Source organism: Lissotriton helveticus, chromosome 8 (genome assembly GCF_964261635.1).
Source record: "Lissotriton helveticus chromosome 8, aLisHel1.1, whole genome shotgun sequence".
NCBI classification, from domain to species: domain Eukaryota; kingdom Metazoa; phylum Chordata; class Amphibia; order Caudata; family Salamandridae; genus Lissotriton; species Lissotriton helveticus.
The window spans coordinates 1,309,382,283-1,309,396,142 of NC_136069.1; the positions used below are offsets into that span (position 1 = coordinate 1,309,382,283).

Genomic DNA, 13,860 nt, shown 5'->3' on the forward strand with positions numbered 1-13,860 from the left:
GTAATGTTGCAAGGATCCTGCTCACACACCGAACTGTGCACAGAGACCTAGGACATCAGTGAATTGTGGTGTACCAGAAACTCACCTCAGTACCTAGAAAAACCCCAACCAGCTAGCATCAGTGTCACATTAGCTCTTCGTCCTATAGCAAAGGAACCAATGATTAGACAACCTAGAACATGTGACTTAGTACGAACTCAGGAACTGTGGGAAGTGAGAACACTCTTTCGTTATACTCTCATACTAGTCCACAACAGGAGTAATGAGGAGGCACGGTAAGGTTAAAATATTTATTTTAACAACGTGTTCTCAAATGCAGTAACTTAGCCAACATAAGCAGACATATGATTAAAAATATTATGGTCAGCATTGTTACAATTCCATAAAATACAAAAGGAGAAATCATATTACAATGATGGTGAAAACAGGTCTTATAGCCCTTAGTTTTAACACCCTCCCTATATAGGAACTGTGTATTATAAACTAAAGAAGGTCTCTTAGGCTTGTTAGGGGGACCCCATTACCTTTCCGCTCAGTAAGAGTAAATCACATTCAGATCAGCCAAAGCTCTCTGCATCCCTGGAAATGGAAAATCTTTCAAGTGTGTGAAATCATGGCAAGTGTGTGATAATCAGGGCGCCAGAATCTTAGTTTGCTTACAGCTGCCAAATTGTTGTGTCTAGAAAGCATTACTCGAACATGTCGAAAAACAGCTAACGTGTTTTGATACCCTTGACGGCTTCAGCACTCACTGTGTAGACTAAGGGCACGATGTAAGTCTAGAGATGTCGAAAACAAAAACTTTTCTCATGTGTAGACCTTCATGAAGGCTAACTTATAAAAACAGCTATGTAGTGTCGTGTGCAAAAGCAGCAAAAGGTAAAATGGCGTTTAAACTTCTAATAAGCCATGCTAACATAACATGCACGCAAAGCAGGCCTTAGGCCATACTACAGTAATTACTTGGTACGTTTACTTAGAGATAGCACAGAAACTGTCAGACAGATTGCATTCATGAACATAAGAACCAACTTTAGCAAATATTCCTTTTTTTGCAGCCTTTGCGGAATAGTAGGCTCAGACTGATTGCCACCAAAATGTCACTTCTGCAGAGCGCAGTGCTTCACCACAAAGAAAGAAATGCTGTCTTGTGTTCAAAGAACAATGGATGAAAGAAATTGCGGAGATTGAGACACAGAAGTCACTGTGCAAGGTTTGCGTACAACTGGGAGAGCAATTTCACTACAACCCAGATGTAGGCCTGATTGCAAAGCATGTGCCGAAGCAAAGATTGAAGGGGACTTTTCTACTGGGAAGAAATGGAGTGATGGCTGGAAGCTGGACTACTTGAAACGCCATCTATCTAGCAAAGTTCATGAATCTGCTTTGGTGACCCTAAGAAACAAAAGTGCTGCTGACAGGCTGGGTTTTGGAGTGTGCACCATGCTGACAGAAACTGCCAGTGACAGAGCAATCAGACTAGAAGTGGTTGAACGGCAAAGATCCCTTCCTGAAGAGATAAAGATTCTCATCAACAATGTGTTGCTAGAGGTCAAGATGAGCGCTTCAATGTTGTCTGTTCAAGACATCCATGACTACCTTGCATTGTATGTGAAGATACTAGACAGCTGGAGGAGCAAGAACTATGCCTTTGAGTTTTTGGAGGCCATCCACATCGTGAAACTCTCTGACGCAATGGCAGAACTTCGCAGTGCTCAATATCACACATTGATAATTGATGAGAGCGCTAATATTTCAGTTACAAAAATTCTCATCCTCTACTTCAAGTTCCGATCTGTAACATCAACAGAGCACAAAACAGTGTTTGGTGGAATAGTAACTGAGTACATGTAATGCCGAAGCTATCACTAGAGCTGTAATAGACTTCTACACTGCCAGTAAACTGGACCTTATGAAAATGGTCATGTTTCCTTCAGATGGTGCATCATGATGCTGGGAAAGAACAATGGTGGTGCCACCCGCCTCAAACAATCCATTCCCCGTCTAGTTGAGCAGCACTGTGTTGAGCACCGAGGAGATTTGGGAGTTTATGATGCCTGGAAAAAAGCGCTGATGATCAGGGAAATGGAGACGTTATTGAGGAATGTCTACACTGTGTTCTCCCGGTCTCCTGTAAGAAAGTCCATGCTGGACAAAATTGCTTTGGTCACTCAATGTGAAGCAATCTCCTTTTGGCTACTGAATGGAGTGTGGTGGCTTTCAAGGCATTTTGCTGTTGGTGAACTCTTGCATAATTATGAGGTTGCCATTAAATATTTGAGCATGAAAAAGTTGAGGAGAATGACCCTATTGTTAAATATTGCTATAAAAAAATAATATGACTTAAACGACCCTATTTCCCTTGCAGCACTGAATGACATTCTGGGTGAATTTGCATCTTCATGCAAGTTGTTTCAAAAAAGCTCTTTGACCACTGTTGAAGCTGTACAGTATGCAAGAGCACAAATTGACCAAATCAAGGAACAGTACTTGGCGACACTGTCTTTTGGAGCAACACAGTAATAGATCTGATGGCTTTGCACATAGAAGATCAGGAGTACGATAGTGAACCGATGTTATCTTTCATTAAACTTCTTTGTGAGCACATGGAAAGAAGGTTCCCAGAAGATGAATTGAAGGAATTGACAAGTTTTGATTTACATGCAATAGCAACACAATCACAGGTGGATATTGGGGCTGAGACTGTACAAAGACTTTTTGAAAAGTATAAGAAGGTCTTGGTCCTGGGTGATTGCAACACACCTGATGATGTCGTTCAGAAATACAGAAATTATAAATATGTGGTGACAGAACATGTAAAAGGCGGGTTGTTTAGGACGTTTGAAGACATGGTGAATGTCATTCTGCGGAATGCTGCACAGTATAATGTCTTGTCTCAGTTTGTTGATGTCTGTGCAACTTTTCAGGCTTCAAGTGCAGGCTGCGAATAAGGATTCCAGCTCATGAACACAATCAAGTTCAAATTAAGGAACAGACTAGAAGAGAGTCACCTAGATATGCTGATGAGGACAAAGGCCTAACTCTCAAATGGGAAAGTTGACTCAGACCAAGTTTATCAGCATTGGAAGAATGGCAAGAATCGTGAGAGAAGCAAACATGTCACGCATCTAGTGTCGCCACCTGACTTGTCTACACTCTGACGCGGCTTCTCCTACAGTCCATGTGTGATGTGGGTATGAACATTTCTCACCCTGCCTCTTAGCAGGGGCATGAAGGCATTTATCAGTAGTATGTGCATCAAATTGTTAATGTTATGTGATTGTACAACTTGATGTGTTTGATGTATAAGGTCCTCTTTAGCACTCTGAGAGTATTCAGTGAAGTTTCATAATGTTTCAACATCCTGATTTCTGTTGTCTCTAGCTGGGGTGTAGGTGTTACTTAACAGGTCATGTCCTTGGAGTGTGCCACTAGGTCACAAAACTCCCTTAATGCCCTATTACATGGAGCAATGTTTGTTAAAATGTTCCTTTTTTAGGTCTCGTGGCGTTAACCGCGTGAAAGCGCGGTCTCGCCAGAGATCTATTGTCAGAGACTCAGCTTCCCAGGAGACAGGAGCTGGCCGCGCGCATCTTGCAAAAGGCGATCGGAGCGGGCCGCGCGCGCGAGAACGCGCTCGCCGTGGCCATCTCCTGTCTCCTGGGAAGCGCAAACATACACAGGCACACCTCCCCCTGCACGCATGCGCACACACAGAGACACAAACACACAAGCGCACATACACGCACGCACACATACAGAGACTCCCCCCACCCACCCCCCGCCGTCACACACAGAGACACACACAGGAGTACACATACACGCACACATACAGACACCCCCCGCCGTCGCACACACGCGCACACACAAGCGCACCGCCCCCCGTCCCACTTACCGCCAATCCGGTGTTCTGTAGGCTCCGCGGGGCTCTCCCTCGGGCATGGGAGCCCCGCGTCACCGTGAATTATGTCCGCCCTCCAGCGCGCGGAACATCCGAGGCCGGTGCCAATGGACTCCGAGAACGAGGCTGACGTCACAGCAGCCCTCCCTCGCCCCCTCCTCCGACGCCGGACGACGCAGACTGCCACTTGAGCTGTGAAACCCCTTGCACTGTTCCTGGTAACTCGTAATGGTGGGCAGGGAGTGCTGGCCCTTCAAAAACAAATTACATTACAGGAAGTGTGTTATTATTTAGTTACGCTTATGAGGTGCTGCGTAATATTACATCCGCCGCAGCCATTTTAAAGCAGATTTGGGCGTGTCTTTGCACCTGCCCTGTGACCCTCTGCCGACTGTAGGTACAAAAGGGGGTGGTGATGGACGGAGCATCAGAACCAATCAAACACTCACACCCAGTCAAAAGATCTGGGTTTGATCCATCACCGTTCTTTAGCCCACTCTGCCACCCCAGTTCAGACATGGCTATATGCAAATCAGTCTGACCCTGTGCCTCATGGGAACAGTCCAGCCCGAACTGCCAAGCCATGCCTTCCCTGGACCGGAAACAAGCTTCCGAGGACCGGTTTCTGGCATTCCAGCTGTCTTCAGCCCGGCTTGCTTGAATCCAGTGGCAAAGTGAGCAAGGGACTCACGTCTGAGCATACCTCTGCCGACTGCAGCCACTTAATGCCCGTGGCCCTACAACATGCCGCCTGTCACAAGAGATTTGGCTGATCTGGGCGGAGGAGAGCTCGCTGCCCCCGGGCCCCTATTAGCCTCAGCTGTGGCACCGCAACAGGTCGCGGTCGTTGCAGCCGGAGCAGGAAATGAACCCACTCAGCCACCCAGCCTGCAGGAGCGCGCGAACATGAAGAGCACGTGCAGGAGGGCAGGGGCGCGTGCTCCGGCGGGGGCCTCCGCAGGCTGATTGATGCCCGTCCAGCGCGAGACTGACGTTTCAATCCGGGCTCCTTTTTATGGCTGAAGGTTCAAAGCCCGGGAGGCCTTCTTGGGAGGAGGGGAGAGGTCGGGCCCTTGGGGGGGTCAAGTCAACACAATCCAGAATTCCAAGTAGAGGACTGACGAGTGAGGCTCCCACACGTGGGCTTCATGTGTGTGTCGGTGGTTTGGGGGTCAGAGGGGAGGTAAAACATCTGATTTTAAAAGGGAAGATGGCAGTAGCTTTTAAGGTACTCATTTTCAAGCTCGGGTTTTGTATGTAAACTTCAGTTGACTTTTTCTACCACGAGAGTCCTGCTTGAACAACCTATGACTTCACTTTGCAAATTCGGTGAATATTCTGCTAAACTTTAGAACGTGCAGCTTTTTTTATTCATTAAGCGAGAGAGAATTCAGTGAAAATGTTCTCTCTATTGAATCCCTTCAGCCCATCCATAATAAACTCTTCTGGGTTTTCTTTGGGTCTGGTGTTAGCAAAGACCTTTTGATTTTAGTAACATTTTATATGTGATATACATACTTATTTATAGAGGCTCTCATGCAGAATCTTCTTCCATGGGTCTGTTGTTGTCTCATTATCGTTTATCTTTCACCAGCTACAGCAGGCAGCATGGGGCAATGGGTAGCCCACGTAAGCCATTGGCTAATCACTAGTATATGCAGTAGACCTTTGTACTCTTTACCATTCCTTTGTGACTCTTAGATTATATCCATTCGTATTCCTTCCCTATGTATTTAGAGATAACTCTAATCACTAGTCTCTTCTTTGTGTGGCTTTACATCTTGTACATTTGCATTTTTTTCTGTATGTTTCTTTTATGTATCGCATGTAATCCTTATGTTTTGCAACTGGTTCTTATGTAAAGCGCTCTGACACCTTCAGGTAAAGTTTGCGCTATAGAAAATCGCATTAAATAAAAAAATAAAGAAATGAAGCTCCCCTGCTGTATGAGATTTGTATATGTAGGAGGAGCTGGGAGGATAGCGCTACGAGGCAGCGCAAGCCGCTCTGTACCTACCGGCAGCGGTCATCTGAGGTACGGGAGAATCTCGGTCAGGTACAGTGAGCAGTGCTGTGAGGTACAGAGAGAGGAGCGCACCCTCCAGTGGGAGTCTAACTGGTTCATGGGGGAGGCGCCCAGAGTATAGCGCTGGGAGGCACAGCAGAAGCGCACTGTGAGGTACAGAGGGAGCAGCAGCGCCAGGTGCAGCTAACAGTCCTGTGAGGTACGTACATAGAACAGCCTGTGGCGTAGATGTTGCTGCACTGTGAGGTACAGAAAAAGCATCAAACCCTTCAGCAAGTGTCAAAGATATACCTCGAAGAAGCGCGCAGATGATAGCGCCGAGAGGCGCAGCTGTATCACACTGTGAGGTACAGGTAGCTGGAACACGGGTGCGAGGTACATGCAATACACCTGTGAGGTGGCACAGGGAGCCTGTGTCATACATGGTGCAGCGCTGAGGTACGTGGGTAGCACTGTGGCCTCCAGTGAGGCGCAGGCTTGAGGTAGAGTTGCACATGGACGTATACTCAGAGGACGACGTTGAGAGGCGCTGCAGGAGTGCTGTGAGGTACAGCGGGAGCAGCAGGGCCAGGTCCAGGCAGCTGTCCTGTGAGGTACGTAAGTGGAGGAGGTTTTGGATCACACAAAGCGTGGAAAGCGAGTAGCACCGTGAGGTAGAGATGGTAACGAGGCAACCTCCAGGGAGGTGTATGATAGAGGCCGAGTTGTGTAAAGACGAATTACGCAGAAGATAGAGCCGAGAAGCGCAGCAGTAGCACGTTGTGAGGTACAGCGGATGTCAGGTATATGCAATAGTCCTGTGGGTTGCGCACAGGGAGCCTGTGCTGTGATGCACACGATGCAGCACTGAGAGGTATGGTGGGTAACACTCGGAGGATAGCGCTGTGAGCAGCAGGGTCGTGTACAGGGGCAGCACTCTGAGGTACATAGGGAATAGCGGGCGAGGTACGTACACTGTGCAGCAAGGTACACAGGGTGTGCCGCACGCAGCCAGTAGCATCTCTGGGCGCTGTGAGACCTGATTTTAGAGCAGCTGTTGGAGCCTTTGTCAGTCTGTCTGGAGCTCAGTCCGTGTGTCCATCGCCTTATCTCTTACAGTCACCTCTTTTTCTTTACATCCCATCAATATAACATCGTGCTTCGGGGCCCCCTCTCTCCTCTTGTCTCTGTTGGAAACTCTCTCTGCTCCTCGCTTTGTCTCTGTCTCTCCACCCCGTGGGCTCTGTAGTGTCCTGCTAGGACACAGTCTAGTTGTTTTCTATGTAACCCTACACTAAACACCCACCCACCACAGACGTCACTGGGTCAGGTGACGCTGTCAATAAAAGAGCCAGAGCGCACGTGCTCGTGGCCAGATCTGCTATCCCTAACTGGTGTCCTGTGTCATGCTTTACTGTACCATGTGGGCCTAAGGCCCAACACTACATTGGCGATGAGGACGGTAGTGAAGCCACGCGTGCCACTGCCTCGCATCCTGGATAAAGGGGGAGAGAGCTGCCCGCCTGCAGGGCACCCCCTGTAGCAGGGCGCAGCAGCGCCGAGAAGCCGGTGGGCACGTCGGAGCCCCGCAGCCTGCAACGACCGGGAGGCCCACCGCACCAGCCTTCAAGGACGAGCCGACCGGAGCCCACCCGCGTCGGCCGCCACCATCCAGCGCCACCAGGAAAGGAGCGGACCGCCCAGTGCCCACCTGAGACGGCCGCGAAGCAGAGACCCCCACCGGAGAGGTGCACCGGCCGGACGGAGCCCACCCGCCACGACCGCAGCCCAGGACCTGGCCCGTCGGCCGAAGGTGAGCCGGGAGCGGGAGGTGACTCCCCCCCCGGAAGACTGTGCACCGAAGCGGAGCCCACCCGCATGGCCTGCGTAGAACGCGGCCGAAGATAACCTCACAATAAGGCGAGGCCAGCGGAGCCCACCCGCGGCCTGCCTGCAGCGCCCCCTCCCCTGCCGCGTGTGCGAAGTGCTGCGGAGGGGTGAAAGACTGTGCCGAAGAGCGCCTAGACGGGCACAATGCTGCCGTAAATAAACTGACACTAATGCAGAGCCAGCGGAGCCTACCCGCGGCCTGCCTGTTATGCCTCCTGTCCCCCGCCACGAGGGTGAAAGAACATAAGTTATGCAGGACTCGCGGAGCCTACCCGCGGCCTGCCCGGAGCGCTCCCCGTCCCCGCCGCGTATGTGAATGGTGGCGGCGGGAAAACAATTGAAAGCGGTGCCCACCCGCATGGCCTGCGTGCAACGCGGCCGACAACAAAGTACGGCGAGGGTGAATGAACTTTTGAGGCAAGACTCGCGGAGCCCACCCGCGGCCTGCCGTCAGCGCCTCCTGTCACCCACACACGCAGCACTACAAGGCCGACGCTCCTCCCCCACCGGGCCGCGTATGAAATGCGAGGCTGCTGGGGGGAGGAAGGAGAAACTCACCGCACAGGAGACAGTGTGGCCTGCGGCACCAGAACCACCCCTGCGCAGTCTGTGATGATTGAGGCCAGCTGCGAGGGGCACCAAAGAAACGGGTTTGTTTTCCCCTCCCCTCCTTTCACAAAACCCATGCAATAAGCGGGGCCTACCCGCATCAAGAGGACACTCTGCCTGCCGGTAGGTGTAAGTGACTTACCGGTCTTTCCAAATAGGAGCATTCCCTGGAACCGGGGTGGCAGCGAAGCCACGAGAAGCCCAGAAGCTGCCGAGGCCGGGAGGAAGGCGTACAACACTGCCACCCAGTGGTGAAGTTGCGGTAACACACCCGCTAAACAAAGAGGACAGCAGGACAGAGAGACTGATGAGCACGGAGGGTGCTCGGGGACATTACAGGCAGTAGTGGACGTGCACCAAAGTCAGAGCACAAAGAGCTGTTCAATCAGCACCTAAGGCACTGTGTGCTACTGTGTCCCCAGCAAAGGTCATCAGAGAAGAGCCACCCTGCCTGCAGGGGGCTACGTCCCAGGACTTCAGAGCGCAGAGAGTGGCACCGTGCCAGCACTCCGGGACACACACCGCAACGCCATACCAGCGCAGGGACGCGCCGGAAACTCCAAAGACAGTCCCAGGCTACTGTGACCCACGGATAAAAAAAAAAAAAAAAAAAAAAAAAAACACCATGCGCCTTTGCACTCACCAGGGTGGAGAGGTGAGGCCTTGATTCCTGCAGTCAGCAGTCAACAGCAGCCCCAGCCCCTGGCGTCCAGTCCCTGGGGCTGGTTCGCAGCTCCAGCTCCAGCTCCCTGTGCACTGAGAGTGAGGGACAGTAGAGTGCACAATCAGGGAGGAGGGTATCAGGCACAACAAGCTACTGCTGGAAGGAAGCAATCCAGCATCACTGCCACCCAGTGGCCAAAAGCACAACCACACCTCCACACACCAAAGAAACAAGCATGGCACAAACCCACGAGGGGTCAATAGCAGCAAGGGGCAACGGACGGAGTAACGCCCCAAGGAACCAAGCAGCAAGTGAGCGGCATGCTGCACCAGGACCCCCCTGCGCAGCTCATGATGACTGAGGCCAGCTTCCCTGAACGCGCACAGCAGGCATACAAAACTGGGTGCAGGTTCTGAATGTGACCGGCGTCTATCTCTGTCCCCTCCACGACACAGACACAAAAGGGCTCCACCTTCAATCGGCACAGCTCCCAAGCCGTGCCTACTGCCCCCAAGTTAAGAGAAGAGAAATGGACACTCACAAGAGGAGAGGCTCTACACCTCGGCAGCTCCAAGTGTACCTCAGGACAACAGACTCCCTGTAGAAGGCACCCAGCGGCGAACCGCCCATACAGCCAAGCAAGTTAGCACCAGCACAAGGAAATCTGTCCAAGCACAAGGACACAGCCACGCCCGAATGACGCCACGTCAATATGCAACCTCCTGAACACATCAGGAGACCACACAAGAACAAACAAGCCCAAGTAAGCACAAGAGACAGCCTACAGAGGTAAAGCAAGCAGCTGCACCAAGAGGCCTCTGACTGTGCAACGCCCCAAGGAAAGCATCCAATCTCACGCAGCAAGTAAGTGCGCAACCACGCAGAAGACACCCACACACACCAGCAAAGGGTCTGCAGATGCCACCTCCAGCGCGACGTGGGAAAGAGGCACGAACGCCTCACCAAGCATCCAAGCACTGACAGAACGTCTGGAGGAAAACGACTGCCAAGATCGAACGACGGAGAGAGCAGCGACGCCTTGTGGCCACAGGTGTTCACCGCAGCATCAACCTCCCGCCAACGGTCCAAAGCAGCAAGTCCCTGACAACAGCCAAAGCAGCAAGTACCCAACGACTCGCAACAAGCGCCCAAGAATTCCACACCCGCACGACAGGACTGCGCAGCACTGCGCCCGAACGTGCCAGGAATCAAGAGCGCCAAAGTGACGCTACACAGCGACACGCCAACGCCACAGGACCACACACAAAGGTCCCCAACAGAGACAGCAATGTCTTGCAGCAACCGGAGCGCCATCGTCAGCACGCATGGCAGCATGCACCAGAGTTGCACCAGGAGCGGTGACGCAACCCTCCCCCGCGCAGACAAAGCGCGCCAACGCCAAAGCACCGTGACGGTGAATAGCGACCACAAAGAAAATAGCACAGCATGACAACTCATGCCCAAGATGAAAACTGACCAAGAAGAAAAGGAAGATGCGACGACAGGTCTAGTCACCAAGCCAAGTGAAGACAGTGTCCTACCACATGGACAAGACCACGGGGACGACATGTAGAGGGCCCGCTACATGGAGAATCCTGGTTAGCATGAGAAAGCAAGAAAGAAGACCGGACCGCGTCGAGGAAGAGAACGAAGAGGAAGAACGGAGTAACACAACATCACTCCACAGAGGAAGAGAACCACAGCACACAGGAACATCGGTGCTGTCCAAGGAGCATCGCAACATCCGTGTGGATCCCAGTAATCCCTACAACCTGCATTCGAGGAGACCAACCACTGAAGAACTGCATGGGTGTCCCGTGAACCTGAAGCTTGCCGAAGCAGAGCATACCCGAGCACTAGACAATCCACCCTTGTGGACTACACAAGACTCGACTGTGGCCATGTCCGAAGTTCGGCAGCGACCCGTACAGCCTACGCGATCAAGTGGCGGTCCAGGGGACAAGGGCCTCGGCCGCATATCCTGTGAGAGAGGAATCCGGATGGGAGAGGTGCAGCAGCGGCAGCTCCACGACAGGCAACAGGAAGCATGAAGGCCCCAGGTAATCACCTGGCACCGAGAAACGGTCGGTTGAAGACACTGAAAACCATGTCCTAATGGCAAGACCATCCTGGCGGATGACATCAACACCCCCGAGGACATCATGAGAGACTTGGCGGTGAGTCAGTTGGCAGTTCGGCAGCGACGCCTTTGCGCGGCTCATGCGAAGCCCGCACGGCCCACCCGGTCCCGTCGTGTCCCGCAAGAGGGTCCTCCCAGCGTCTCTGGTGAGAGAAGAGTCCAAGCAGGAGAGGCCTGTCTTCAAGGCTCCCGTGAGAGAGGAGTCCGGCAAGAAAGGCAAGTCGGAAGTTACTTGGCCGGACGGAGATGGGAAGGCATCAAGATCAGCAAATCCAAAGAAAGACCTCTCGTGCCATAATCGTCTCCTACGACCAACAAGCGTGGTCATCCACTGGACTAGGAACATCTGCGAGACCCCTCAAGGGTCACACCCTTTCTGCTCCCAAAGTGAGAACATTGTATATATGTGTCAACACAGCAAGACACGGATGATCTGAAGTACACCGCCGAGGTGAAGCTCATCTGACTGACTTTGTAGTCCTGGAACTTTCAACATTCTCCCAGCTGATCGCCTGAAGAAGATCTGTTGGGGCTATCAACTGTTATTGTTCTGTTTTCTTACAGGTTGGACATTCGCTTTTCTTTTCCTTAAAGTTTGGGAGGAATGTAGTGTCCTGCTAGGACACAGTCTAGTTGTTTTCTATGTAACCCTACACTAAACACCCACCCACCACAGACGTCACTGGGTCAGGTGACGCTGTCAATAAAAGAGCCAGAGCGCACGTGCTCGTGGCCAGATCTGCTATCCCTAACTGGTGTCCTGTGTCATGCTTTACTGTACCATGTGGGCCTAAGGCCCAACACTACAGGCTCCTCTGTGTGTCTCACTGCCTCGGGCGCCCCTGTCTCGCGGTCTTATTTACCATCTGTGCCTCGAGCTAAAGCACCCTGCAAACACACCAACACAAATAACATAACGTAACCTAACATAACATGCGTATTTGTTAAGCACACGTTCACCCTTGGTATCTTGGTGCTGATAACAGATGTTTATGGTTACCCAACTCAATGAGACTAATTTTATCGTCCTCGGAAGGATGAATTACTGAGTGGACCCAGTCTACTTACCTCTGTCTGTCGGTGTCTGACAGTGCTGTGGGTCTCTGAGTGTGAGTAAACTGACAGTGTCTACCTGTATAACCGTGCCATGGGTCTCGGAGTGTCTGCAAACTGTCTAGTTACCTCTGTTTGTGTCCGACCATACTGTGGGTCTCAGAGTATCTGTAAACGGTCTAGTAATGTCTTCCTGTCTATGTCTCACCCTGCTGTGTATCTCTTTGTCTGTCAGTGTCTGACCGTACCGTGAGTCTCGGAGTGTCAGTAACCTGTCTAGTTACTTACCTCGGTCCGTCTGTGTCTGACTATACTCTGTGCCTGACTGTGCTGTTGGTCTCGGAGTGTCTGCAAACTGTCTAGTTACCTCTGTTTGTGTCCGACCATACTGTGGGTCTCAGAGTATCTGTAAACGGTCTAGTAATGTCTTCCTGTCTATGTCTCACCCTGCTGTGTATCTCTTTGTCTGTCAGTGTCTGACCGTACCGTGAGTCTCGGAGTGTCAGTAACCTGTCTAGTTACTTACCTCGGTCCGTCTGTGTCTGACTATACTCTGTGCCTGACTGTGCTGTTGGTCTCGGAGTGTCTGCAAACTGTCTAGTTACCTCTGTTTGTGTCCGACCATACTGTGGGTCTCAGAGTATCTGTAAACGGTCTAGTAATGTCTTCCTGTCTATGTCTCACCCTGCTGTGTATCTCTTTGTCTGTCAGTGTCTGACCGTACCGTGAGTCTCGGAGTGTCAGTAACCTGTCTAGTTACTTACCTCGGTCCGTCTGTGTCTGACTATACTCTGTGCCTGACTGTGCTGTTGGTCTCTGAGTGTCTGTAAACGGTCCTCTTTAGTTTCCACTGTCTGTCTGTGTCTCAAATAACGTCAGCCAGCCTTCAGGTGTCTCTGAAGCACCTTCAGCCATGCCTCCTTTCCTCTTTCTATTCTTGCTTCCTTACACTCTCATCCATTTCCCATCCTCCCGTTCCTTGGTGCATTTCTTCCTTCTTCCTCCTTTCATTCAATACTTTCTTTTTATCCTGGTCCTTCCTTTATCCCTTCTTTAATTTATTCTTTTCTTACCTTCAACCCTTCCTCTGTTTTTCTTCCTCATTTCCTTTCTTCTTTCTATTCATCCATCACGCATCATCCACTTCCTTTCTCCCTCATTCCTTCTATCCCTTCATTTCTTCCTTTCACATTCTTTTCTTATTTCCTCCTTCTTTATCCATTACTCATTTAATTCCTCATTCCATTACTCACCTCCCTGCCTGAATTTGTTGCTGTCTTCTTTGATGTATTCCTTCCTTCATACCTTTCTTTCTTTTAAACAGCACAGTACAAGCACATTCTCTAGTGTATTTATGCATTTATTTAAGTGATGCTTTTTGTAAAGCACCTATAGCTCCTGAGCCTTTTTAAGACCACTTAACTGACTTGGGAAATGAATATGCTCAGTCGGTGTTTCCAATGTAGTGCCTTTCCAGAGAGTCTTCAAAATGAGGTTAATGTGCATGCTGTACCTTAATTCCACTGGGTGCCATGTCCTCCGCCTCCTTCTTTTTTTACCTGTCGCCTGCCCAAGATCAGGAAGCAGGCACACCGAAC

The 13,860-nt window shown here is 51.0% G+C and overlaps 1 pseudogene; it reads left to right on the forward strand.

Moving 5' to 3' along the window:
* LOC144773888 (uncharacterized) overlaps positions 1-2,012 on the forward strand; it is a 70,966-nt pseudogene extending 68,954 nt beyond the window's left edge.
* The last annotated feature ends 11,848 nt before the right edge of the window (positions 2,013-13,860 follow it).